This window comes from Lissotriton vulgaris, chromosome 2_1, assembly GCF_964263255.1.
Source record: "Lissotriton vulgaris chromosome 2_1, aLisVul1.2, whole genome shotgun sequence".
NCBI lineage: Eukaryota > Metazoa > Chordata > Amphibia > Caudata > Salamandridae > Lissotriton > Lissotriton vulgaris.
This window is the reverse complement of record NC_141687.1, coordinates 482,765,270-482,792,570: the sequence shown is the minus strand read 5'-3', so window position 1 is coordinate 482,792,570 and position 27,301 is coordinate 482,765,270.

Genomic DNA, 27,301 nt, shown 5'->3' with positions numbered 1-27,301 from the left:
CCTCTCTCACTATGGTAATCTTCGCCGCGCTGTCCAGCAAGGTCAGAGCCCACGTCAGATTCCGAAGCCGCCTTCTCACTATCTGGGGCATATCGATGTGCTGTTAAGGCTGCGACTTTCTTCTTGGCAAACTGTGGTCTCCTAGGTGTAGAGCCTTCCTGCTTTTCCTTGGGCGGGGCTGGTCACGTCCTTGCTGACCACCCCGACCCCTGCCGCCCCCTCCACCACTGGTCGTCGGAGCCGATGAGTCCTGAAAGGAACGAGGAGAGCGTTGGTCAGAAGCCTGAAATCGATCAGGAGTCTTAATCGTCGCGCGGTCGCGCAAGTCATAAACACGTTCCGACTGCGTAGGTAACGGAGACGCAGGGCGAGAAACCTGTGTCTGTTGTTGTTGCGGTTGCTTTCCCTGTTTCTGTTTTTTAGGCCAATTCTGTTTTTTGGACTTGGGCTGAACTTCCGTCTCCGAAGCTTGTCCCTGGGGCTGCTTTTTATCTTTAACAGAAAAAGGCTTAACGCCCTTATAATTGCGACCCACGGTTTTATAAGCTGCCACAATAATTCTCGCTAACTGTCGGGTTTCTCGGCCTCGGGAATCGCCGCTAACGGGTTAGCTACCTGAAAGTTCCCAGCATACCCCTTGACATTAGCAAGGATCAAATCGCAAACTACATCAAAGGTGCCACACAGGCGCATGCCCAACTCGACCGCAGATTCCGGTCCGTGATCATCTTGAACACCTTTAAGGACCGAAGACAGCACGGACATAGACGGGGTGCCATAGCACAGAGCATAGACCGCCGCAAAAGTCTTCCCCCATGTCTCACAGTCAACAAGCTCCGGGGCCAAATCCTTCGGCAAACTAAGCGTACGAATCCAGTGTTTTTCACCAGGAGTCGTATTAGGAAATACAGCTTCCAGCTGGTCAAATTTCTCGGCAAGCCAGAAAGGAAAATCATCCTTTTCCTGGGGCTTCTTGCCCATAACGGCATTGACCATGACAGGACTGATTTTCAAACCACCCTGCCCTGCCGGAAACGCCACATACCCCGGGGCTCCACCCGGAAGATTACGGCCCATGTAATGCACTAAGGCTCTAATCACGGCAATCACAACTACTTGTAGTCATCTGATTTCAGCCAAATTACAATTGCAATGTAGAGGATGAGGAGTAAATTCAGCCAAAACAGGCCAACTAGCGCCTGGAATGGACAAAGGACCCAATCTCGGAGCGGTTAAAGAATGGGGTAGGGCGCCACCAAACCAAACTTGATGCTGCCAAACGTCAATAGGAACTTCCTGTGCTCTATACGGAGTATACTCATTAGGGACAACCGTGGGAGTGTATGTGTGGAATACGCCTGAATTAGCGTCCACCGCCGGAAATGTCACCCACGAATAAAAAAGCTCGTAAGGGTAAGCATGTTCCGCACTCACCACCATAATCACGGCCAAGCCCTCCAAAGGCACATTATAAGCCCACAAATGATCTCGCACCGCAATGCGACTATGCGGAATGTCCACGGGTTGGGCCATGACAGCACAGGAATGAGAAAAAACAAAGTAAACTTTGTAGCACAACTGGGTAGTAATTCAAGGAAACCGTTTTTAGAAAGATTCAAGCTTGAAAAGACCTATTTCAAAAACAGGTAGGTTTATCCGACACCACCGTTTACCGGAAACGTCAGTGAAGGGGTAAAGGATTGAATGATATACTACTCGAGTGTCATGATATAAGGCCAACAACGTATGGGCGCCATGTAGCGGGAATTCCATTCTCCTACAGAACTGTGCATGGAGACCTGGAACCTCGGTGAATTAGGATGGCCCAAAATTCACCTCAGTACCCAAAATCCCCTTACCGAGCTAGCTACAGTGTCTCATTGGTCATAACAAACTCCCAATGCTTAGACAGACCAGAACATGAACTTAGAGTACCTCAGGAATCATGGAACACATGAACACACTTTCGTTATATAATCATCACAAACCAGAACATGGAGTAAAAGAGGACACGTGCATGTTTGAAATATTTATTTACTAATGCAAGGTTCTCAAACGCAGTATCTTGTATAATACTAGCAAACATATTATAAGCAACAAAGTTATCAGCATAATTATCAGTCCATAAAAGGCGAATGGTGAGAGCATACTAATATGCTGAAATGAATAGAAATTAACAATGTCTAATTCACACTCTCCCTATTTAGCATAGTATTTTATCTCTATGAAGGTCTCATTTGGGTTTAAACAGGGCGAGCCCATACCTTAAAATCTCAGTGGCAGGAGGATCACATCATCTTCCACCAGCTCTCTGCATGCGAAGCACATCAAGTGTGTTTTTGTGCGTTCAGCATCACAATATAAAACTCGCCTAGAGCCAGATTTTGGCAGCAGCATGCGTGTTATGTCTATAAGGGTGCGAAGATCAGACCTTACAACAACACTGGGTTAAGTTATCCGTGTAGCCTTCAGCACTCGGTGTGCAGACAGAGTGCAGAACAAAACTGATATCAGAGCAATAACATATTACTTCTCTAGTAAATCATGAAGCTCTTCTAGGTTGAAAGCTAAAACAACAATTATGTGTTGTGTGCAAAAGTGAAGCAAGAATGAAAACGGCGTGCAAACATTTAATAACCTCATGCTAACTTAACACAGTATGTAGAAAGGAATTAGCTATATGACACTTCTTTGACATTAATTCTTGACGAACTGCATGCGCTACATGCCAAAACTGATTCTATTGCATCAGAAGTTAAAAACCTACGTAAAGATATGGCTGGTATGTCAATGAAGGTTTCTGATAATTCCATTAAAATACAAAATTAAAATTGACGCCTTTACACCACTAGTGTCAGAAATTTCTCCTGTCTGCTCATTTATTGGATATGGAAAATCACAACAGGCAATACAATCTACGTACTGTTTTGTTTTCTTTTGAATTTGTTTTTGTGTTCAATATCTTTATTATTCTAATATGGAATTCATGTTAAGAAGTAAACAAAATCACAAATAGTACGGAATCAAAGTATAAAAAATTGTTCGTATTAGAATGATAACAAACGAAATAGCTGTGTTGCACATTATCCCAAAAATCAGAAGGAGAAGAAAAAGAATATAGAAAGATAGGATAGAAAGAAGGAGGAACAGGGAAAGCAGGAGGAAAGAGGATGAAAGAGAGAGGGGAGGATATGTATTTTTTCTACTGCAGCGGTGCCTCTATCTATCAATTATCACTTACTTATTTATCTATCTAATTATTTTTCTACCCAGTTACCTATCATTTTATGTATCTATATATCATCCCCTCTCTCTTTCATCCTCAATCTACGTACTCTTAATTTAGCAGAAGATGTTGAAGGCTCTTATTGCAGACTATATCTGGAGAATTTGATTCTTGGTCTTTTAAATATTAAATTTCCAGAAAAATGTGAAAATAGATAAAGTGCATAGGATTCCATCCCATTGCAATCATTATCATACTAAGCAACGACAAATGATTTTTAAGCTTCTACGTTACCATCATTTGGTTTTGATAAGGAAAGTGGCATGAGAAATTTCATCCTAATGGTTAATGGCAATAAAAAAAAGAGACTGGTAAGATTCATAAAGAATTCACTGACGTGTCCTCAATTGAGAAGTCTTGGATTTAAATATGGCTTATTTGATCCTTCAACGATGCAAATCTGGAAGGATAATTTTTCAAAGTCCTTCCAATGTCCGGAAGATTTAAAATTGTTCCTGGAACAGCATTCACATCATTCACATCATTCTATGGAAACTCATGACCACTGTTCCCAGGAGTGCGCACGCCTGGGCGCCCGCGCACCTCCAGTCTCCCAAGCGCGCAGTGCTGTGTGTGAAGCACACACACACAGCATATCCCGGGAGAGCTGCTTATAAATGCGAGCGGCGCTAAAAATGCTAATTTCCTTTCCGCTGCTTGCCTGTGCAAGCAGTGGCTCCACCTGCCAGTGCTGCATTCCTTTCTTAATGGAGCGCAACCAGAGGCTGTTGGTTGGCCTTTGTGAAAATATTTGTTAATTACAGCACCATCATTTATTTTATTTTATTTATTTTTAGAGTTTTCTATAGCGCGAACTTGAACCGATTAGGTTATCAGAGCGCTTTACATAGCACCAGTTCCGTTACATGTTATCACAGCAGTTTACATAGAATCAGTTACGTTGCACATTTCAGGATCTTGAACCGATTAGGTTATCAGAGCGCTTTACATAAGACAGCATTCGATGTCCAGTGCCCTCCTCCGCCGTGTAGCGGGGGACCTCTTCCAGCCCTCCGAAGTCCTCGAGCTGTCGGGACTAGGCTCCTGGAATTTCAGCTGCCCCTTTACAAGGCACTTTACATAGAATCAGTTACGTTACACATTTCAGGAACACATTTCTTTTTGCTCTAGTGAATAGGGTTATCTCTTCACACGGGGGAAGGGAAACACCTGGCTATATTCCAACAGTTCCACAGGCGATTAGTCGTTAAAGCTATAATTTTAAACACAGGGAGGGGATACACATGGATACAATCTAATAATCACATAGGATACTAGTCGTTAGAGTTATCTTCTATCTTGACAGGAGGGATGTGACTGGAAACACTCTAAGGGTAATATATAGGGGTGGTAGAGAGTACAAAGGACCGCTGCAAACACTACACGAGTACCAGCATAGAGGAGGGGTGGGTGGGATGCAAAGGTCTGGAGGGAAGGGCTAGAGTCCAGCGAAAACTGTCCGAAAAAACAGCAGCATTCACAGCATAGAGGAAGGGTAGGTAGGATGCAGGGTATGGAGGGAGGGACTAGTCCAACGAAAATGTCCTCCAGAGTCCACCAGGGCACTATCCTCTGCGTTCGTGTTCCCGGAGCCTGTGTCTGCCGGTCATAGAAAGCGTGTCCCCCAGGGCGCCATCTTGAAGTCAGGCACCGTTGGCGCTAAACAGCGTGGTCAGCAAGGGGAAAGGGGGGGGCACATCTCTGCCCTCGGGCCCAGGCCCGTCTGTGGCAGAGAGAGGGGTGTATGGCCCCCGGAGCAGGTAGGTGGGAAGGTTTCAAGGCGGCGCCGTCATCAGCAGGGGCGCCACCGTCAATCACCGGCCCTTTACTGGTGTGCCCCTGGAATGCCCTCAGAGTCTCGGTGGGTGACAGCGGGTGGCAGCGGGGGACGCAGTGGGAGCCCTACATACCGCTCAGGTGATCAGCGCCTGTCCGACTCGCCCCCGGTCTCCGCTCCTCTTCCTTGTTGTTCTTTAGCCCGGGCTGGTAGCGGGCGTCCGCCATGTTGGGTCCCCGGCAGGGATCGATAGCTGTTAGCTAGCGCCGCTCCACAGACACCAGCAACGAGGTGGCAGCGGGGGACGCGGTAGGAGCCCTACATACGGCTCGGGTGAACAGCGCCTGTCCGACTCGCCCCCAGTCTCCGCTCCTCTTCCTTGTTGTTCTATAGCCCGAGCTGGTAACGGGGGCGGCCGCCATGTTGGGTCCTCGGCGGGGATCGGGAGCATTCAGCAATCGCCGCTCCACAGGCACCAGCAGCGATCGGGGTAGCCCTGCAGGTGCCCCACACCTTCCGCTACAATTAGGAAGCGTGTGCGTCGCGGGGGGCCTCCTAAGGACGCTGGGCTCCAGGCCGGAGCAGCGCGCGGGCCGGGAGCCGAGACGGTCCACGTCCGTCCCGTCTCGGCTCCGCTGCAATTAACAAATATTTTCACAATGGCCCACAATTGGCCCCCAGCTGCACTCCTTTAAGATAATAAATGCAGCTTTCCAGTCGGCGTCAGTACAAGAGCGGGATAGGACGCATTTCTCTCTCATCCAGGCATTACCTGCAGCCAGCCAGCCACAAAAAACCGAGAGGATATTTTATTTATGCCAAGCTTCATTCATTTGCTACTATTTTAAAAGCCCCTGTTGCATTGTCAAGTGAGAGTTTACAGGTTAAATCTACATCTATCTGATCCGTAGGTTTCGAATCCTGCAAATAAAAAGCAGTTCTTTTGAGGGGCCCCCAAGCCCGGAGGGGGCCTGTGGGCCCGTGTTTAGAGTCACTTCATTTCCCATTTCTTAATATGTCATTTTAGGTGACCAAACCCTGCATTAACAAAATGTGAAAACCTGCAATGCCTCCTAGGGAGAGAGACATATGTGGCACCCTGGCACTAGCCTGACTACTTTTGGATTTCTCAGCCTCCAGGAGTTTAAACCATTTTCTTGTTTTTCTCAGCCTTTAATTTAGGCTCATTGTTATACAAAAACTGTTAGCCTGGGTAAAGCCGCACCTTGAGCACTGATGTAAACTGGCTTTTTCAGAGTACCTTTAAATTTGCTTTACGCCTCAGTTGAAGCTGGCAAGATTTGCATGTGGTAGCGGTTCGCGTGGCTGGATGGTGGCTAAGCTCACACTCTTTGGAGGGCTGTAAGCAGACACATGACATTTGCAAAGTGCAGTTTGCCTGCTCGAGTGCCAGGGCAAGCAGGGCAACATTCTGTGCTTCAAATTTCATCACAAACGTCGGGAATATTGCAAATGACACAACCAAATCAACTGTAAATAGATGATTCGATTGACATCTGAAAGGCTGTCACAGGCTGAGCAGCCCATAACAGGAACATTTACTGAGTGTAAAGGCAGCTTTCAAGTACATCACTTTTTGTCCAGAGGAGCCCAGCCAGATTATAATTGCCTGTCCTTCCCTTCATTGCAAATTCCCTATCCCCATTACCAGCAGTGTCTCATTTAAAAGGGAAGGTTGTTTTCCAAATATTCGCAGCGCCTCCTGTTAACTCGTCACCTTCCTCTAGGCAGCTTTTTGCTGGTTGGTGTTGCTAGCGTGTAACTCTTATTTTATACTTCTCTTTGGCTCCTTTTCTGCTTTTGTGGCCAAATGAGTTGCTGCTGGTTTTCTCTTTTTTCAGCACTGTAACCATCAATTTTCTTCTGATATTAACTCTTTTAGTGTATGTCGCACAAATTGAAATATATGCTTTACAAATAGTAGATCTTACAATTCAACTAGTTGTTACTCCTTTCATTTAATTCAAAAGGATGAAAGGTTGAGTAGGTCTGGATGACATTTTTTTTCTCAATTGCTCAGGTTTCAATGGGCTGCGATTTGACCCAAGGTGGGGTTGTTGCCAGAAGATTGAGGGAAATTAGACTGAAACAGTTTATTTCTTTTTTTACATCTTTACTATATTTCAACATGTGTATCCACCTCTTTTGGTGGTGAGTAGGTTCTGTAAATTCCCGCATTATCAGTAGCATAGATGTATTTGTTTTCTTTGTTTACTTTGTGGGATTCAGATATTTTTTCTGGAGATCTCCTCAGGCAAACCTAATTAGATGAGGTGATTTCGAGCTAGTCAAAACTTGACATCATATCAAAAGTTATGCCATTACTTTGCATTTCTCTTTATTTAGCTTGTCCTTATTCGTTCAGAAGGGAAACATAAATATTTAGCATTTCTGGAGTCCCCTCAGCTAGTGATGAGTACAGCTGTTAAAAAGAAATGGCCTTGATGTTTCTGTTGAACCTTTACCCATCATTTTGGTGAGGATTTGACCAACTCATTCACCAAAAGGTTAGGTCCTAGTACTTAATTATTTCAAAATTGCTTTTTGTCCTCACCATTTCTTCCATCTTACTGAAATGCCATACAGAGCTTTATATTCTTGCTTTTACTTATTGCACAACCTAAAGACAAAGATTTGAGTCTGTACAAATTCCCTTAATAATAGACCACTACTGCCCTTCCTTAAAAAGCCTCCGTCAGATAACCCTCTGCCCTTGCAAAGCTGACAGTCCTGATTAAATATGGCAGAAGCTACTAAATTTGGCTTCAAACAAAAAGTGTAGGGCTCAATTAACTCCAACATCATCATTCTAAGATGGTTGGTAACAACAGTTGGCAATACTGGGCCAGCGGTTACTGATGGAAGTTGGTATCAGTACCTCAATTAATAGCCATTATGAGCTTTTTGCTCTGAAAAATGGAATAGCTGGTGGGCCCTGGAATTGCTGGCCACTTTACTGCAGAGAGATTTAATAATTCAGGGCCCTTTCCCCCTCACATTTCCCTCTTGCTTTTAGCTGGTGAAAATGTGGGCAGAAAAGAATTTAGTAGTACTGAATGCAGGTCCACGCAAAGTAAAGCTTAGAGTTGTCTGGGGTAGTAATTCAGCAATTAGTGTGTGGAATTACCACTCTACACAACTCAGACCGAGGGCCAAGAGTTCATCTGCCTTGTTGCTTGCATTACATCCCCAGTTTGTGATAATTTGCCATGAAATTTCATCAGTGGTTTACTTACACTCCAGTATGCTAAACAAGTTCAAATTTAACAGTTCTAAACTCTATACAATGAATGTCCTATACTATACTTATTTACCATCGGACTGTCTAGCCTCACATTGAATCCCCGAGTCTTTTACGGAAGTAAATGTCGTCTCAGAGAGGAAATACTCATGTGAGGGTTGACGGAACACTTCTCTTGATTGCCAACAAAGCATAAAATCATTGAACACCGCTATATGATGGAGTGAGCTCAATTATGTATCAGCAATATCTACCTGACCCTTACCCTCAAAACTTGTCTCCTAAGTACGCAGCTCGAGCATTAAGCCACAACCGCTACCACAAGAGCGGAAGCATTTTCAATATTATATACAACCATATATAATGCTGTTGACAAAACCAATAGTCCTGGCTTCTTGTAGGTGTAATGTTAGTTGTATTACATTTCTGGATGCAATGACAGAAGAAGCAAAATATCAGTCGGGTGGAACACTATGCTATAAGCACAGATTTGTAGCTTAATTGCTTTTAAGCCATGCCCTTAATTGCCTCGGCGACACCCCATTGAGAGACCCCTCTCGTGTTTTTCATCCCACTTAAAGCCCTGGTGTACAGGTGCTGTTGGGTTCTTGGGCGCACATAGCCTTGGCTGCAGCACACAGTCACCTTACTCTGCCACACACAAAGGAAAACAATTAGAGGGAACATTGCTCATGACTCTGTTGCTTGAATAGTATTCTAGCTTGTATTTCTGACTAATTTTGCAATTCTCTTCACGCTGGGCTACAACGGATCAGTCATGCTTGTTAAGCGTGTGTCTGTTGTATATTTGTTATTAATGTCTTTTTATGTTTGCTTGTCTTTTTTCTTTTCCCATCTTTTCCTCAAAGGTTGTTCTAGAACTACTATACTCTATATTGTTCTTCATCTTTTTCTCCTCTTCTTAAATCTCTATTTTTTCATCTTGGTTTTATTATGGCTAATGTTCATAATGTTAAATTAAGTCTTTAAATGTTAAGGGTTTAAGACATCCGGTAAAATGTACTAACATTTTGGATTATTTAGGAAGTTGCAAAGCTGATATTTGTTTTATTCAGGAAACATATATAGAAGATAAAATATTACACTACATGAAAAAAGTGGGTTGATACTATTGTCTCTTCTCCTCCTAAAGGTAGGAAAAATGGTGTTGCTATTCTGTTCTTCATTGTCAAATTTTAAGTAAATCATCTGATTCGGAAGGTAGATATGTCATCGTTAAAATTAAAATTCATGATTCTGTTCTGTTTTTACTTATTTATGGTTCAACTGCTGATGAGCCTTTTTTTGGTCTAATTTAACTACTGAAGTAATCAAGTTAGGTAACGTTCCTCCTATAGTTGGTGGAGACTTTATCCTTATTTCTGATCCTTTATTGGATAGAACGTCTCTGGCTAAATTCCATCCTCCCAAAGTTTTTTTTTAACTTTCATAGCTTTCTTTAAAACTACAAAATGAATTTATATGTGGCGATTCCATTTTCCTATGGAAAAAATGTTTACCTTTTTCTCTACGCCACATAATTCACATTTGAGACTTGATTATTTACTAATCTCCAGACATTTAATTCATTCTGCGATTACTCCTACCATTGGTAATATTGACATATCGGATCATGCTTTAATTTCTTTTGTTTTGCAATTTAATTTACATTTTAAATCACAATCTAAATAGAGAATGAATACGGATATTGTTCTTAATGAACAACATAAATTGAAAATGTTGGATGCTATTCAGGATTACTATCATCTTAACCCAGATGGTTCTACATCACTGGTCAATAAATGGGATGCTTGTAATGCTTATATTAGAGGTGCTTCCACTTCTCTCATGGCACATGATAATAAAACGTTTAACATAAGAAAACAAGAATTGGAAAAACAAATTGCAAAATTTAAAAGGTTGTTTATTACTTCTAATGATCCTCAGTATAGGTTGAAATTACAAAAACTTAGATATCAATTTAACTCCATTCTTAGTAAAAGAGCTGGTATTCAACTCTCCAAATCCAAATTTTGTTTTAATGCTAACAGAGCTGGATGGCTTTTAGCTAATTACCTACATATTAAAAAAGATAAATCCCAAATAAATTTTGATTCATGGTCCCAATAGGATAATTGCCATATCACAAAATAATATTATTAATGAATTTCTAAATTATTATACTACTTTATATAACCAACCTAATTTTGATGATTATTCTTTAATTGATACCTTTTTATCTAAATGTGGATTACCCAAAGTTTCCCCTTTAACTAAAAGTAAATCAGATATGCCCATTACTGAAGATGACATTTTATTAGCTATCACAAATCTCCAGGACCAGATGGTATTCCAGCAGAATTTTATAAGGAATTTCAAATACAACGTATTCCTCATTTATTTAAATGATTTAACTATTTTTGCTCAACTGGGTCTACTCCAAAATCTTTTACTGAAGCATTATTAGTTGTGTTACCTAAACCTAATAAAGACCCTACACTTGTTTCAAACTGCTGTCCTATCTCCCTATCAAATCAAGATTGTAAGCCCTATGCCAAAATACTTGCAACAATGTTAACCTCTGTTTTAGATTGTATCATTCATCCAGACCAATTTGGGTTTATGAAAAATAGATATTCTGCTCATAATACAAGAACATTATTGCATGTTATAGAACAGGGGTCCAATTTACCTTTACCAGCAGGAGTGTTAGCTTTAGATGCTGAAAAAGCCTTTGATAAAGTTCATTGGCAGTTTTTATTTCGTACTTTATTTGCATTTAATTTTGGAGATATATGTATTTATATGATATCTGCTTTTTATTCTACCCCTATAGCTCGTTTATTTATTATTGGCCAAACTTTGAACCAGTTTTCTCTTTTCAGAGGTACCAGACAAGGTTGCCCACTCTCCCCGCTCTAATTTCTTCTTGTAATGGAACCTTTGCTTGTTTCGATTAAGAAATGAAATGATAATAATGGTATTAAAAATAAGGAGCTTATTGTTAAAACGTTAGCATATGCAGATGATGTGCTTTTATTTATAAGTAATCCTATTTCTTCACTTCCTCCCTTATTTGAGATTATTTATTCTTATTCCATATTTTCTGGGTATAAGTTAAATACTAGTAAAACTGAATTATTTTCTATAAGTATTCAATAAAGCCCAGCTATGTTACCCATGAAAAATATAATTTGGCAAAGAGAAACACTTAAATACCTAACCATTTTGTTTTCATCTCCTTAGAAAACAATAATTTCATTAAATTATTTGTCTATTTTAAGTTATATTAAGGATAAAATATCTAAATGGTCTCCTCTTCATCTTTCATGGTGGGGGAGAATGGAATCCATAAAAATGACTATATCACCAAAACATTTTTACTCCCTTAACATGATCCCTACCCAATTTCCAATGAAGTTTTATAAAGATATAGATCGGCTGCTTACTACATTTCTTTGGAGTGAGAAAAACACCTTGTATTAGTTATAAAAAAATGTAATTACCTAAATGTAATGGAGGTTCTGATATGCCAGATTTCTTTTGTTACCACAAAGCTTTTATATTACAACAAAGTTCATTTTGGTTTAATTATTCTCATTTGATTAAACCTCCTACATGGTTCTCATAAGAAAAGTGTTTAATAGATCCGTTTCCCCTACCTTCTTTTTTACCTATGTCCAATAAATACTTACTTTTTCATAAATCTGCTATTTTGAAAACCACTAAGTTTCTATTACATGATTTTGACTTAATTTTTCAATCACCTATGTCCATTACTGAAGATATGTTGTTATGGTTTAATTCAAATATGAAACTTACTAAAAATGTTAGATATTGACACTCATGGATTAAGGCTGGTATCTGTTGTCTCAAAGATATTTATTATAATAATGCTTTAATCTCTTTTGATGTTTTAAAGGAAACATCTTATTTACCTTCCTCCGACTTACTTAATTATGAACTTTTATGTGATTAATTTCCTATTGTAAACCTTCTAGTGCTAAATCTGATTTATCAATTTATATTCAAACTCTTTCTACTCAGCCTCATGCTGTTTCAATTATATATAAAAAACTGACTACATTTAAAGGTGACAATATAAACACGCTTGTAACATTTTGGGATAATGAGCTTTCTTTATCTTTATTTTACAAAACTTGGAAAACTATTTGGCTTAATAGTATTTCAGCATGGTTACCTGTTTTGCTTTATTAGAAAAACTCATATATTTTATATAATTGTTTAATGTCTTCACTGAAATTGTTTAATGCCAAACTCCCACCGACTTCAGATTGTTAGCATTGTAATTCACATACTGGCTCGTTAAAGCATATGCTTTTTTAATGTTGCTCGACTTTTACATTTTGGACTGAAGTTTGGAATGTTATCAAAAAATATTTAGTATTCAAATGCAAGCTAAAATATTATGAAGAAAGGTATAACTGAATAAGTGAACATTTTATTGACAAACGTATTTCACTTTCTCCTGTTACTTTTTAGCTATTAAAAGGACACACTCTCAGCTCTAGGTTTTCAGAAGGTTCTGAAAGTCTATTTTGGCAATGTATCATTTATGGCATTAAAGAATGCACTAGAATTTGAATTTGATGAACAAATAATGTATATTGTTTTGTCACAGATGCTGATTTCTAATTTTGATACCTTATTTGACCTAGTAATAACATTTTCCTTCTCTCAAAAATTGGATGCCACTGCAATTGTATTGATTATTATTGTCAGATTATAATAAGCTCTGATCTTGCAATGATTTTGGTTGTGGTCTAATAAGAGTGATTTTAGAATGTAAAAGAGTGAAGTAATTTTGAGCATTGATCTGCGAGGGGATCTTCTGCATTTTGAGAGCCCACCTAATAAACTTTAAAGCACTGATTAACCACAGCTAAATTTGCTCAAGAACCCTCCAAAAACAGTTTCTATAGAAAGCACTCTTGATTGGAAAGGGGATAATTTAGAGAATATAGAGTTAAAGACATCTCTTTAGCTAGGAAGAATGGAATTTTGGCAAGTTTCCCCAGGTATCTGTTAGACATATAAACGGGTAACAAGATATATATTTGACAACAAATGGAAACCATTTCTTGAAACATTAATGCAAAGAATTGCACTTTATTCAATGTGAGCTGCAATATAGTATTGTCTAACTGCTCCCCCTTTTTGCTCAACATTTACCCCCACTGTACCATTTTTCTTTAGTGCATATCAGCAATATTTTTCAACTCCCTTTCTATAGTATCTGTTGATAACAGAGTTCTACATGCAAAGAAACATATATTATAGAGACTATGCTATAACATACAGATTATTTTCTCAGTACTGCATAATGTAGTCCAGCTGTGTGATGTAAAACTACAATGCAAATACGTGTAGTAATTTTCATTTGAGGTTGACATTAATTGGCTGTACACTGAAATTAACGTGCTTATTTATTTAAAAGATATAAAGAAAAATAACAGGAAAAACAAAAACTGGCAAATTGTGACACATTTTCATTCTTCTGAATTTAGTAGCAGAAAACATTACTATGAATAGTTTTAAGTGTTCATCACAACAGTAATCAGGTGTAATCACCCTCTTTTTCCATGTTCTGAAAGACCTGTCTCTGTTTTTGTTAAAAAAATTCTATCATAAGGAGGGCCTTTTTTTTAACTATAGCGTATAAAACATCTTTTTTTCACAAAGTAACTATACCTAATTAGATAAAATGTCAATGGAAATGTGCCTACTCTCCAGTAATTTTCAGTTAATAAATTGGTCTACCTTGGTAGAATAATAATACTTGTAGTTCACTTTTTCACACTTTAATGTGTCATCGTTTCTGGTCACGAATGATCCAGAAGTAATTTAGATGTGCTTTAAAGCCATTCATTGAAAGGCCTATGCCTTCTCATCTTCCATACTTATTATGTAGTACATATTTATGAAAAGAATCAGGAGAGTCTTCATGGGACTAATTACTATTATATGTTCACAAAATGAGCTTTATATGTCATATTTTCCTTGATTTAAAGTCATGTTTGTAAGAAAGAAATAGTTTGAGTCTCCAATGATGTAGTCAGTACTAGGAATATCATGGAAATAAAGACACTGTGTGAAGCTACATACAGGACACCTAGAAATTAATTAATGCATCACTCTGGTAAGACTGAATTTGATTGAACAAAATAATCAAAGCTTCATTTTGTTTTAGTCATGCTGCTAAAAGTCAGAGCGCCTGATTACAATCTTTGCGGACAGAGTTACTCAATCACAATCGTGAAGATACCCCGTCTGCCAAATTACAATTCCATTACATCCTATGGAACTTGTATTATGGTGGACTTGATATCCATCAAGTTTGTGACTGAGTATCCCATCTGCCAAGATCATAATCAGGCCCAGAATAATTTACTGAGAAAATAGTGTTTTGCTGAACAAGAAATGCAAGTATTTCCAAAGGTTATTGTATGTTGATTCACATGAACAAATGATGGACATTTGAAGGACATTTGTGTAAAATGCTACATGTAGGCAATCTGCCTGTTCGGCATGGTCACCCCAGATGTTTTGCCTTTGTCTAGACCCTATTGTTGATGGCTTTCCAACTCCATGCACTGTCCCCGGTTAACCAGGAGTAGCATTCCTGAGCTCCCCATCTAAACAGTTAAATGACCTTATTGCTGATTGGCACATTTCACTGGCCTGTTATTCCCTAGTATATAGGGTAGAAAGTGCAGAGAGGGTCTGAAATGTAAATGCTACTTGTAGATTGCAGCATCTACTGTGCCATCCAGAACAGTGGCAGTGCAAACATGGATATAGGCCCACCCTGTGCAGGCTGCATGATGCAATGCAAAACATGCAGTGCTACCTGTCAAAAATACCAACTTTTGACAGGAAAGGACTTCCTTTTGCAGTATTATTAAGTCACACATATGAGGCCTATTAGCACACAAGGCAGGGTGCATTGTATTTAAAAGAGAAAATTATTATAACTATTTATTATTAACATTTTCCTAAAATGCCACAACCCAATAGCAATTTCCACTGTGGTAGGCCTAACTGTCCTATACAGAAAATCAGTGTACAGATTAAAATACCAATACTGTACCTCAGGAATGGGACACGCTGAAAATATACTAACAAAACAACTATTCTTCATAGTTAATAAAGATCCACTTTAATGGTGAATTTAGTTTGTTAATAAAGAGGAAGGAAATGTAACTTATAAAAAGAAGCCTTTTCTCTGTTTGAAGTTCCTGGAGGCTGATTTGCATTATCTCTCTTGTAAACTCCCAACCTGTGTTCAGTCTGGGAAGAGATGTGAAGGACGAGAGAAACACCTCCAAAGAGCACACAATAGGCTGACCTGAGCATGCAGAGATGACTCACCTTAGCTCAACAGTCAGGCTGGGGGCTGTGGGCTGTCTGTTGACACCACAGTGTAAAACCCAGCTTGACAGGTCTGTGGAACCACATGAAATAGTTTTGCACGCTTAAAAGGGAGAGAACAGGATACCAAGACAATTATTGTCTATCACCTGTCTGCATGCTAAAGGACCCTGCTTTCATCTAACCAAACTTCTGTGATTGGCTTTTCATTGTGGATGCATTGCCTATTTCAAACTGGAAGTTAGTGTTAGATGTGGGAAGACACTACTGATTACCATTGTGCAGTCTAGCACACACCACAGCTCTCAGAGCCCAAGTTTGGAGTAGCCAAATGTTTTTGCCATTTGCAAACTTCCCAAATATATGGCATTTTGGGCCTGTTTCAAGACTGCGCTGCTAGCCGGCAATGGAAGGCAGGGAGTAATGCTTTGCTTTTGACCCAATCAGGGTGGCACAGTAAGAGTTGAAGCCCATGAGGTTCATTTAAAGTAAAGGCCCTGGATAGCCTTGGTAGCACGGGATAGGTAAACCTATGCCAATTGTTTTTTAGCCAAATAGACGTATTCCTTTTTGAGGGACAGAGAACTGCCACTGAGGCCTGTTTGGCAGGACTCAGTGCAATCTCAAAGTCAAAATATAGCAGCATTAGTCCAGAAACTTGGAGTTCATACAAAAAGAACATTTCCTTACATGGCACCTCTCCAGATGAAAGATGGTAGAAAACTGACCTATATCCTGGCCTTTCAATTCATCTAACTTGAAGAACCTGAAAAGGCCATCTGCACTTGAATGGTCACTCCTAGGAGTGTGTTTCCCTGTAAAGTCCATAACCTGTTGAGGTTTGCTCCTATCACCTGTATAAGCAACCTGAGAGGTCTGTGGTCAGGTTGAACTCTGAAGTGAATCCCAAACATTTAGCATCTCAACTTCTTCAGGGACCAAGCCACCACAAAGACTTCCCTCTCAATGGCACTCCAATGTTGCTCTATAGGGAGGAGTCATCAACTGATAAAGGCAACTATTCGATCAAGCTCCTCATCATTTATTTGTGCCAACACAATTCCAATGGTGTGGAGCAGTGTGGCTCACCGATTAGAGCGGCAGACCCTGAGGCAGAGGTCTGGCCCGGGACCAGGGTTCAATCCCCGGCGCGGCAGGGACTTGGGCTCAATGTCCTCGGACCCGATAATTCTCACCTCGGTGCCTACTCTAATCATGGGTTCCACTCTGCAACTCTGGGCAATAGCTTGCTTAATCTCCACACCAGCCCTAACAACTCTAGGATGCCTGGCTTTACTGTGGGGGTGCCCAGGAGTGGACACCTCACAGGAACAGGCCAGGAAGGGTTCCATAGCGGTATTCATACAGCGCTTAGAGACCCCTGGGTGATAGGCGCTATACAAGCGCAAATTACATTTACATTTACATTTGATCATAAGGGTGTGCAGTTCCTGGGAAGAATTACAGGTGCTTATAGTCTATCAGGCCAATAGAGTACGCTCCAATAGGAGCAAATGCCCTCACACACCCCAAGAGATGTCATGCTTCATCATCTGGGCATGCTCCTCGTCAGGCCGGCGCTGCAATGCCTGACAGGCCCCCCCCCCGAGGGGACTCTGTAGCGGAGATTTTTAATGATGCTGTTTGATGAGTGCAAGTGTGTGGGGAGTGAAGAGTAGTGTGGTAAGAGGAGTGATTAAAATAGGTGCAGTGATATCAGGTTTAAGTAAACTTTACTAGTGAGGCTCACTAACATAATTATAACCAGTGTTGCTCATGTGGGATACAATGTTCCTAAAGAGCTGTTGTGATTAGTGTCTAAAACATGAGGTCAACTTGTTTCTTGCCTGCTCTAGCCCCAATGGCGGTCTATTGGCAATTCATTAGTACCAAGGGCGGAGTAATCTACACAACTACATGACTGATTCTTTATGTGTGCACTTAGATAATGTAATCAGTCATACCATGTATAACAAAGTAAGATTCTTCCTTGTTTATGAAAGTGACCTGATAGATAAACGTTAAGAAAGGGGGTGTCAAAACAGACAAAACCAAGAACACATACAAATTATTTTTTAGATTCTGGTAAAAAAGTGGCCAATGATGAGCATTACAATTCATTGCTTATTATGCATCTCACCTTATTGCATGCTCCATGGTGTGGTTCAAGGTAGCAATTGTGTTGGAACACGTATGTAGTTACCTGAATGTGCAAGAAACCTTTTGCTGATACTGGCATCGACTCATTCTCTATTGATACAGTGACAAAGTAGTTGTGAGGCCATGGTTTATCTGATATATGATCTCAGACTGTCACCATACCCATTCGTACATCACTGGTGTTTAGGTCATGACACATATTGGGTTGCATCATCCATCTTAAAGATGTAACATTTGCATAACACTCCGTTTATCAAAACACATGTTGTTTAGAGTGTTGCCTTTCTAAAAATAATAATAATATCCAATGTTGTTGTTAAGTTCAATCACTCACTCACTTCAAAGTATGATGGGGTGTTACAGGACATAACAGAACGAACCACTCATTCGCAACCTAGAAGGATAATGGTAGATCCTGAGATTTAAACGGTAAACATGCATCTTACCCCGATTAAAGTGGGAAGTGTTCTGGGGATTTACTCACTCATTCGTAGCGTTGCGTGCTCCTGCACACCTACCCTGTCTCTTTCTCCTGTTCTGAGGCAAGCCAGGAGTGGCAGAGTTGTAGTACTCCAAGTACTTCCTGGAGTTTGTTTCGGAGGACTAGTATGCAAACCGCATGTTAGAAATGGGGTTCTCAAGTTAGCAGAGGTAGGTACCTTTGTCCAACTAGGGACACTTCTTCCTAGTCTGGATAAGGGAGTTACCCTACTCAAATAACCCCTGCTCACCCCCATGGTAGTTTGGCACGAACAGTCATGCTTATCTTAGAGGCAGTGTGTGAAGCATTTGCACATAACCAACAGTAATACAGTGTAAACACTACAAAAGGACACCACGCCAGTTTAGAAAAATATTCAATATTTTTATATACTTAAGACAAGACCAAAAAAGATAAAAATCCACAATACAGTACGTAGAAATCTTCAGTTATCAAAATAACATTGAAAAACTGTCCCTTGAAGTCTATCACTCCCTCTGGGGCTTTCGCAGCGCCATGAACAAACAAATCCAAACAGTTTGGCTGACTGCAGCATCGCAGGCCAGCTACAGTGTTGGGGAGACCCGAAAAACCATACCTTTAGGAAATGCAGGGTGTCGACGATCTCCTGTTGAGCTTCTAAAAGCAGGGCATCCTCAGGCGCTGGTTCCGAAAGTTGGTGCAGGAGTCGTCAGGTTCTTGAAGTCACATGTGTTGCAGATCAAACTCCTCCCGGTTGAAGTCAGGAGTGCTGGCATCGACAGGCGTTGGGTGCTGTGGTGCGAATTGCAACGGTGCAACCTGTGATGCCCTCAGGTCGTGGTGCAAGCAGTGGCTCGGTGGTGCCATCAGATGGTGTTGTCGGTGAGACTAGGGTCTCGGTGCAAAGTGATGTGGTACTGGCAGGTCACGGTGCAAGCAGCAGCGTCATCGTTGCTGAAGCACTGTTGTTGACTGACAAACTGGAGCCGATGGCGCCGGCCTCGGTAGGCCTAGGCTGCGGTGCGGGATGAGGGCGGTGCATTGTGTAACATTACCACCGGTGCCCTCGAACCACAGTATAGGCGGCCGCGTCAATTTTGGAGTGGAGCAATATCGTTGGGGATACCAAGGTGGCATTGTGAAGCGAGGTGATGTGAAGTGCGGTACCCGCAGGTTACGGTGCAAGCAGCAGCTCGGTGGGGGCATCAGCAGGCATCATCAGTGAGACCAGAGTCATGGTGCGCATTGTGGTGGTGCCCTCTGCTGTGCCTTCAGGACAAGAGTCGGCAGCGGCGTCGTAGACGGCATTGGGTTGCTTTTTCTTGTGTTACAACACAAAACACCCAGTGCTGAGGGCAGAAGAAATTGAAGTCTTTGCTGTTCCGGAGACTTCCTGAACAGGGGGCAAGCTCTACCTCAAGCCCTTGGAGAAACTCACAAGAAGGGAATGCAGAAAGTCCAGTCCAGTCTTTCACTGCCCAAGACAGTGACATCCACTGAAGGCCAACACAGCAAAGCACGCAGCAAAGAGGGAGTTCCACTTCACACCTCCTCCAGCTCTTCTTCTTGGCAGTCCTCTTGGTCCAAAAGAGTTCTAAAGTTCAGGTGTTTGGGCCCCACTTTTTATAGCCCAAAATCATTTGTCCTCTAAGGCAGAGAGTGTTAGTGCCCAGTCAGAACCAGTTCTGCCCTATCTGGTATGGCTTCCTGGCAGGAGGTGGAGAGGGCACTGTTAGAGGCAGACCAGGCACTAAAAGGTGAAAGGAAACATTCTTCCCCTACTCTAAATGCAGCCCAGGTCTATTCAGCCCTTTCCTGGCCCACCTAGACTATCTGGAGCGACAGCTACTCCCCAGCCCCTGTCATCCAAATCCCTGACAGTTAATCCAAAACCCCAGTAGAGGCTTACTGGGTGGCTGAGCAAACAATACCTACTTTCTAAAAGTGGTATTTTCAAACACAGAATGTAGAAATCACCTTCACTATAAGATGCATATTTAGATACTGAGCTCAGGCATACTAAACTTTATTTTTCTACCTAGTTCCAGGGCCAGTTATGTTCATAAGATGTTATAAAGAAACGCCCCATTCTGTCCTAAGGGAACAAGTATCCTTGCAATAGTGAAAAACTAAATTGCCAGTAATTCACTATCAGGACATGCCACACACACCAGGGCATTTCCTATCTTTCACATACACTGCACCAGTAGCGGCTTCTGTAGGGAGTGCTGCGGGCGGTGGGGCGGGGTGGGGAAGTGGTAGGGTGGGAGTTAGTAAACTCCGGCATATGGCCGATCAGAGTTAGGTAAAGAAATACATAAATAAAACAAATTAAATTGCGCAGGCTGCAACGCATTTGGCGTTTCCAAACATATGTCCCTGTGATCAAGCCCAATATATATCTTGTGTCTTGATCAAAAGACGGAGTCTCTTTTAGTAATGGTTTCAAGATATGATCTTAGAATTTGGACCAAGGTTCCAATAGGGAATCTATCTCACAGACAGTGGGTCTTCCTGGTGGAGGTAGAGTGCCCTTATAAATAGGTAGAGTGTAAAAGTAGGGTACTCTGGATTTTTGTTGCTAAGGAACTCTGCCTTGTGTGATAAAAAACACTGGAAGATTTTGAAACTTGCAGACTAGCAGTTAAACACCAAAGGCTTGCATTTAAAAGAACAGCAAATCTAAAAGATATGCTCATCAATACAAGGCCTTGAACACACACGCCCTGTGTAGAGATAACTTAGAATCTGCTTCTCTTGTGGTTAATGTAACATCTGTACCCTCACACAGCCAACAAAGAATTTCCAACTGACGGGCACATTGCCTTAGATGCAGCAAAAACACACCAACTGAAACACACACAATTGCATTTATTTTATTAGTTGTCCCTGTCACCTGAAATACGTAGTCATGACTACCTGGGCCATGAAAGAACTAATCACAGAGCACCGGAGCAATATCAGGTGCAAAAAAACCAACACTAAGATGTGCACCCATTAAAGCACCGCAGGGCCCACGTCGGATGACCTGAAATGGACCATTCAAGAGTCACATCCACAGATACAAAAAAAAGCTCTTTTTAGGAAGGAGCAAATGTTGATTTTCAAATTGTCCAAACAAAGATTTGTGCTGATTGATTATATCTCCGGGGGAGAGCTGAATAGATAATATATTACAATTCCCCCGCTAGAATGTACAATAAGATGTAGATGAATCAAACAGTACCCAACAAGGGAGTTACATATACCTGCTGACATCATCACCAGTGGTTCACCTACACATACGAATACACATGCCCAACCTTCCTCACATTACATGCAATCATCGATATTTAGTGAGGGTGACCCCCCAGCCAATTAATTTATTATTTATGGTCACTTTGATAAATAAGGTAGAGGCCCACATGCATCAAGCATTTTTGGAGTCGCAAACTGTGCGATTCCTTAAAATCGGCCGTTTGCGATTCCAAAAATGCTTTTTGAGATGCATCATGCTTTTTTAGAAATCGCAACTTTTTTGCGATTTCTAAAATTGCGATAGCATTTCAGAAATCGCAATTTTGCGATTTCTAAATTGCTATGCATCATTTGATTTCAAATTGCGAAATTTGAAATTGCAAGTGCAAATTACCACGAAGTTGAACCTCGTGGTAATTTGCGAAATTGTTCAAAAAAGCACAAACATGCATTTTTTAAACTGTAAAGTTACAGACACACATGTCCTTAGGACATGTGTGTATGTAACTTATACTCAAAAGTACATTTCATGGGTGAAGGAGGGGGTCATTTGGACCCCCTTCTCCACCCTTGAAATGCATTGCTGAATTGCGATTTCAAATTGCGAATTCGCAATTCCCATTCATTCCTATGGGCATTTTAGCCCATAGGAATGAATGGGAATTGCGAATTCGCACTTTTCTAATCGCATAATATTTGAGAATCGGTAAAAATTGCGATTTTTACTGATTCTCAAATATTTTGCGAAAATGTACATGCATCCCATTTTGCATTTCCTAATTTGCGATTCCCTAAAAATCGCAAATTAGGAAGTGCAAAATGTAACAATGATGCATGTGGGCCAGAATCTTTATTCTACATGGTGTGACTGATTACTTGAACTACCTGCACACAGAAAGAATCAGTCAAGTAGTAGTGTAGGTTACTCCCCCCGGTCCTAATGACTGGCCAATAGACCCGCTTGGGGCTAGAGTAGGCAAGAAACATGTTGACCTCACATTTTAGACACTAATCACAACAGCTCTTTAGGACCACTGTATCCCACATGAGCAACACTGGTTTTAATTTGTTTAGTGAGCCTCACTAGTAAAGTTTACTTAAACCTGGTATCACTGACCTATTTTAATCACTCCTCTTACCACACTACTCATCACTCCCCACACAACTGCACTTATTTAACTGCATAATCAAAAGATCTCCGGCAAAGAGCCCCCTTATGTGTGTTTGTCGGGCATTACAGTGCCCTCCCAATGAAGAGCATGCCCAGATGATGAAGCATGACATTTCTTGGGGTATATGAGGGCATTAGCTCCTATTAGAGCATACTCCATTGACCTGATAGACAATAAGCACCTGTACTTCTTCCAAACAATTGAACACCCTTATGATTAAACCATTAAATAAGGGAGCACATGTGATGGACCTTCCCAAAAGCTCCTGGTTGTTTTGTTTAAATAGCACTATTCCAATCCCATGTTCAGAAGCTTCTGTTTGATCACTCAACTCCCTACTATAGTCCGGTGCTTTCTAGACAGGTGCTGAACACAATGCTTCTTAAGGGGTATCAAAGGCCTTGTGACACACATGAGTCCAAATAATATTTTTGGGCTGTTTCTTTCAATTGAGTTCTGTCAACCTTGCCCCAATGGAACCATACCCTTTCACAAATCTTTTGACCAAAAAAGCTCGGATCTGTGTCTGAGTCCTTTGAGCCCTTCAAGTCAGGACGGTCTGGATCATGTTTTTAAGAGGCTGTACATTTGATCTACCTACTTAGTTCATCGAAGAGTCTTGCCCTATTTGGCACTTACCTGCTTGATGTGGTTATCAACACACTTCCTTAAGGAGCACCAGATGTTCCACCCAGGTGAACCTAAATTTACCAGTATCATCAAGTATGCTGTGCTAAAAGCATCCTTAAAGGACTGTGTTCACCAACTTATTAAAATTGATACATTAATTGTTCAAAGCATATGGCATCACTTTGAACTATATGCTGCCTCCTGTGGTTGAAATTGTAGACCTCTCCCTGGCTGAGGAAAATCTGCCACTATCCCGAAGTTAAGTCAAATGTACTCAGATGCTTTACAGCCCTAGCTTGTGTATGAGCACATCAGCATATGGTATAGGGTGAGGATCATTGTTAGTGATGGCATCTAGGCCTGTTATATTCCACACAGAAACTCATCTCAGGGCTCCCACCTTTTGGATTAGGTTTGGGCACATTTTCCAGTGACAGGGAAACCGCTTCAGAATGGGTAGGCACAGCACTAAGGCTACCTTTGAAGTCCAGGAAGGACTTGGTACAACCCCCCCAGGCCACCCTACTCAGGAGAGGAAGACACTTCCCCACATGTCTTTGTACTTTAAGTATTTTTTTTCATATTGGCCACACTGCCTTCACCCACTTTGTGCTGACTGCCTTCTTTGTTGATTTTTATAGCTGACAGATAACATAGCATGTGTATTTGTAAAGTGCATGTTCACCCGTAGGCATCTTTGCACTGAATAACAAATGTTTATTGCTACCCAACTCAACGACACTCATTATATCGACCTCAGATGGATGAAAGGCTGGCTGGACGACCAGGATTTGTACCTGTGACCATGAGGTCGAACACCAGACCCTGCAGTGGGCATATTGAGCCACCAGGCCTAAACTGGGGGCCTCTAACCATGACTGTAATGAACATTGTGTAAAGCATTTGGTCAGAAATCGTACTGAGTAGTTCATTGTAGTGTGCTTGTTTTTATGAGCATAAAGATAGGATGGGGTTTAGGAGAAGATGGGTTTAATTTGTTATTGGTGGTCCTTTCATGGGCATGAGATTGCCATGGATGATGCCTTCATGGTGGTGATATATTTTCTTTGGTTTATTTTTTCTGAAGATGAGGTTGGGAACGTGTGTGTAGGCTCATGTTTCAAGGATCAAAAGCAGATGGCTTGATTGTAAATATATCTTTCTGTTTGTCTATCATCACAATAATAGTAACAGCCATTCAAACTAAATGAAAACTAAATGCATGGGATAAGATGGAATCGTCCAGCTGTCAAGAGCTGCATTTCATTAAGAAGATTAGAGAGGGAATCTGTGGCACATGGGCTGAATTCCTCATTCTTCTTTCAAGACAGGAGGTGGGGGAGAGGGTACGGAGTCAATTGCTCAACGGAAGGCAAGGATTTAATTGGAAGAATGAAAATGGAGTGATCAGCTGAGAAATTTCACCAATGTGTGTATCTTAAATTGAAGGTGGTCGAGGCCTATATTTTTATATAAATTATGTGTTATCTGCAAAATGATGTTGTTGGATGTCATGCCCAGGCAGTGGGCATTAGGACCCTGGGGTCAGGGATGTGGGGAGGGGACACCGGATACCACATCCAGTCAGGGGAGAGGGGCGGCGACAGGAAGCATAGCTGAGCTGTACCACGAAAGATAATAAAGGTACCTGGTTCCAGTAGCAATCGTGTCGAGTGATCTTTGGGTGATCAAAACACCACAACTGGTGACGAAGTAAAGAAGGACACACGTGTGTGGCAACTGCCCAGCAGCTTGAAACCAGGAGCCCACCCTGGACTGCGGCGAGCGCCGAGCTGCGGCCACAGCGAAGCCAGGAGCCCACCCTGCTTCGCTCCTTGGAGAAAAGAAACGGCGCGGAAGCCCACCCCGACCGCTAAAGAAGAGTCCCGAAGAGCCGGTAAGCAGCGATCTATAAATAGAAATATGCGTGCTGATTAAGAGAATTGTATGCGAGCTCTCGCGAGAGTCTCGGCGGCCATTTTGAGGTCAGGCTGAAAGAGCCAATCAGAGCGCGAGAAGACAGGGCGGCCATCTTTAAACAAGGCAACGCTCGGAGTGGCCCCGAAGTCTTGCGAGAGTCTCGGCGGCCATCTTGAAGTCAGGTAAAATGACCAATCGGGAAGCAGATAGGGCCGGCGGCCATTTTGAGGCCAGGCAGAAGAAACAAAAAGTTGAAAAGTGCCAGAAAGAGCACATGGAGGGCAGGAAAAAAGCCCAGACATAACAGAAAATTGTCAAAAAGGAAAAGAAAAAGGGAAAAGAAAAGAAAATACCAATAAGGCACAAGCAGATGTCAGAAAATAACATAAAGAAAAGAGACACACAAGAAAGCGAAAGGAATAGGAACTAAAGAAAAGCACAAAGTGATGCAAAAAAGACATTACTAGCACAAGAAGTAAGAGAAAGAAATAGAGCAAAGAGCGGCAGAAAGAAGACCGCACAAGGGTCAAAGGAAAGAAAATGGTAGAGCCAAGGAGTGAAAGGCAGAGCGCCCAATATCGAAGACCTCTCCCATTCAACCTCTCAGAGCCACAAGTGGGGATAAGATGGGAGCGATGGGTCAAGAGATTTGAGAGGTACATGGAGGCCACAGACGTAACAGAAGCAAAGCAACTAGGCCTGTTCCACAACTTAGCGGGCGACAAAGTAGATGACCTGCTAGTGACCTTACCAGAAGATGAGATATCGACATACAAAGACCTAATAAAGTGCTGCTACACTTTCACCATAGCATTCCAAATTGCGAATGAGTCGCTAGATGATTTTGCGATGCAATTAAGGAAATTAGTGACCCACTGCGAGTTCGACAAGTACGACAAAGAACAAGCAATTCGCCTACGCATCATTGAAGGATACTGCGACATGGATTACCGGACAAGGATCCTGAAAGAACCGACATCACAAGAGTAGATCCTGTCGCTAGCAAGAGCTGAAGCGAGAGGGACAGTACCAACAAAGAAATAGAGAGGGGAAAAGAACGACGAGTCGAACAGGCACAACGCATGAAAGAGATTAACCGCACAAGCAACTGGAAAAAAGGACACAATGAACAAGAAATAAGAAAATAGCCTGAGTCAACATGCTACAGATGTGGACTTGAGTTCCCACATAGAGGCACGTGCCCAGCGTTTGGCCAAACATGCAAGAAATGCAACAGGAGCAACCACTTTGCCAGTGTATGCCAGGGGCTGCAATTCAGAGGTGAAAGAGGAAGACCGGGGAGACCGCGGATGACAACAAGCAGACATGTGAGACATGTAGAAACAGCAAATAGAAGCTCCTCACTAGAGTCAGGAGGCGAAGAAGAACAAGAAAAAGTAGAACAACTCTACCTCATGTCAGACACAGCTGCCATGCCAACAGATGAAGGAAAGACCAAGGAAAGCGTCTGCCTCATGGACAAAAGCACCATTGAGAAGACGGAGTCAGTGGCCATAGGTGTGGGGCCACACAGAGCACGGTTTATGCTAGACAGCGGCGCCACATGCAACATCATGTGTGTGTCGGAATACGAGAAGATGGAAGTGCAGCCAGCGCTGAAACCGTCGAAAGTCAAGGTGTTCACATGGGGGTCAAGAAAACCAGTGTCTAACCTGGGAAAATGTACAGAGAACTTGACATACAAAAACAAAACGATAAAAAAAGAGATTCACGTACTGAGAGGTGACATATCAGCTCCGTGCTTACTAAGTAATGTCAAAGTGATGGGCCTGCTCGAAATGACCGATAGCATGTCAGAATAAAAAGCATTTTGAAGGAATATCCCAAATTACTGCAAATAAGTGATGGGCCTGCTCGAAATGACCTATAGCATGTCAATAAAAAAAAAGCATTTTGAAGGAATATCCCAAATTACTGCAAGGACTGGGGAAGCTAAAGGAGCGACAAATAATAAAGCCGGTAGCTCAACACCACCGGCGAG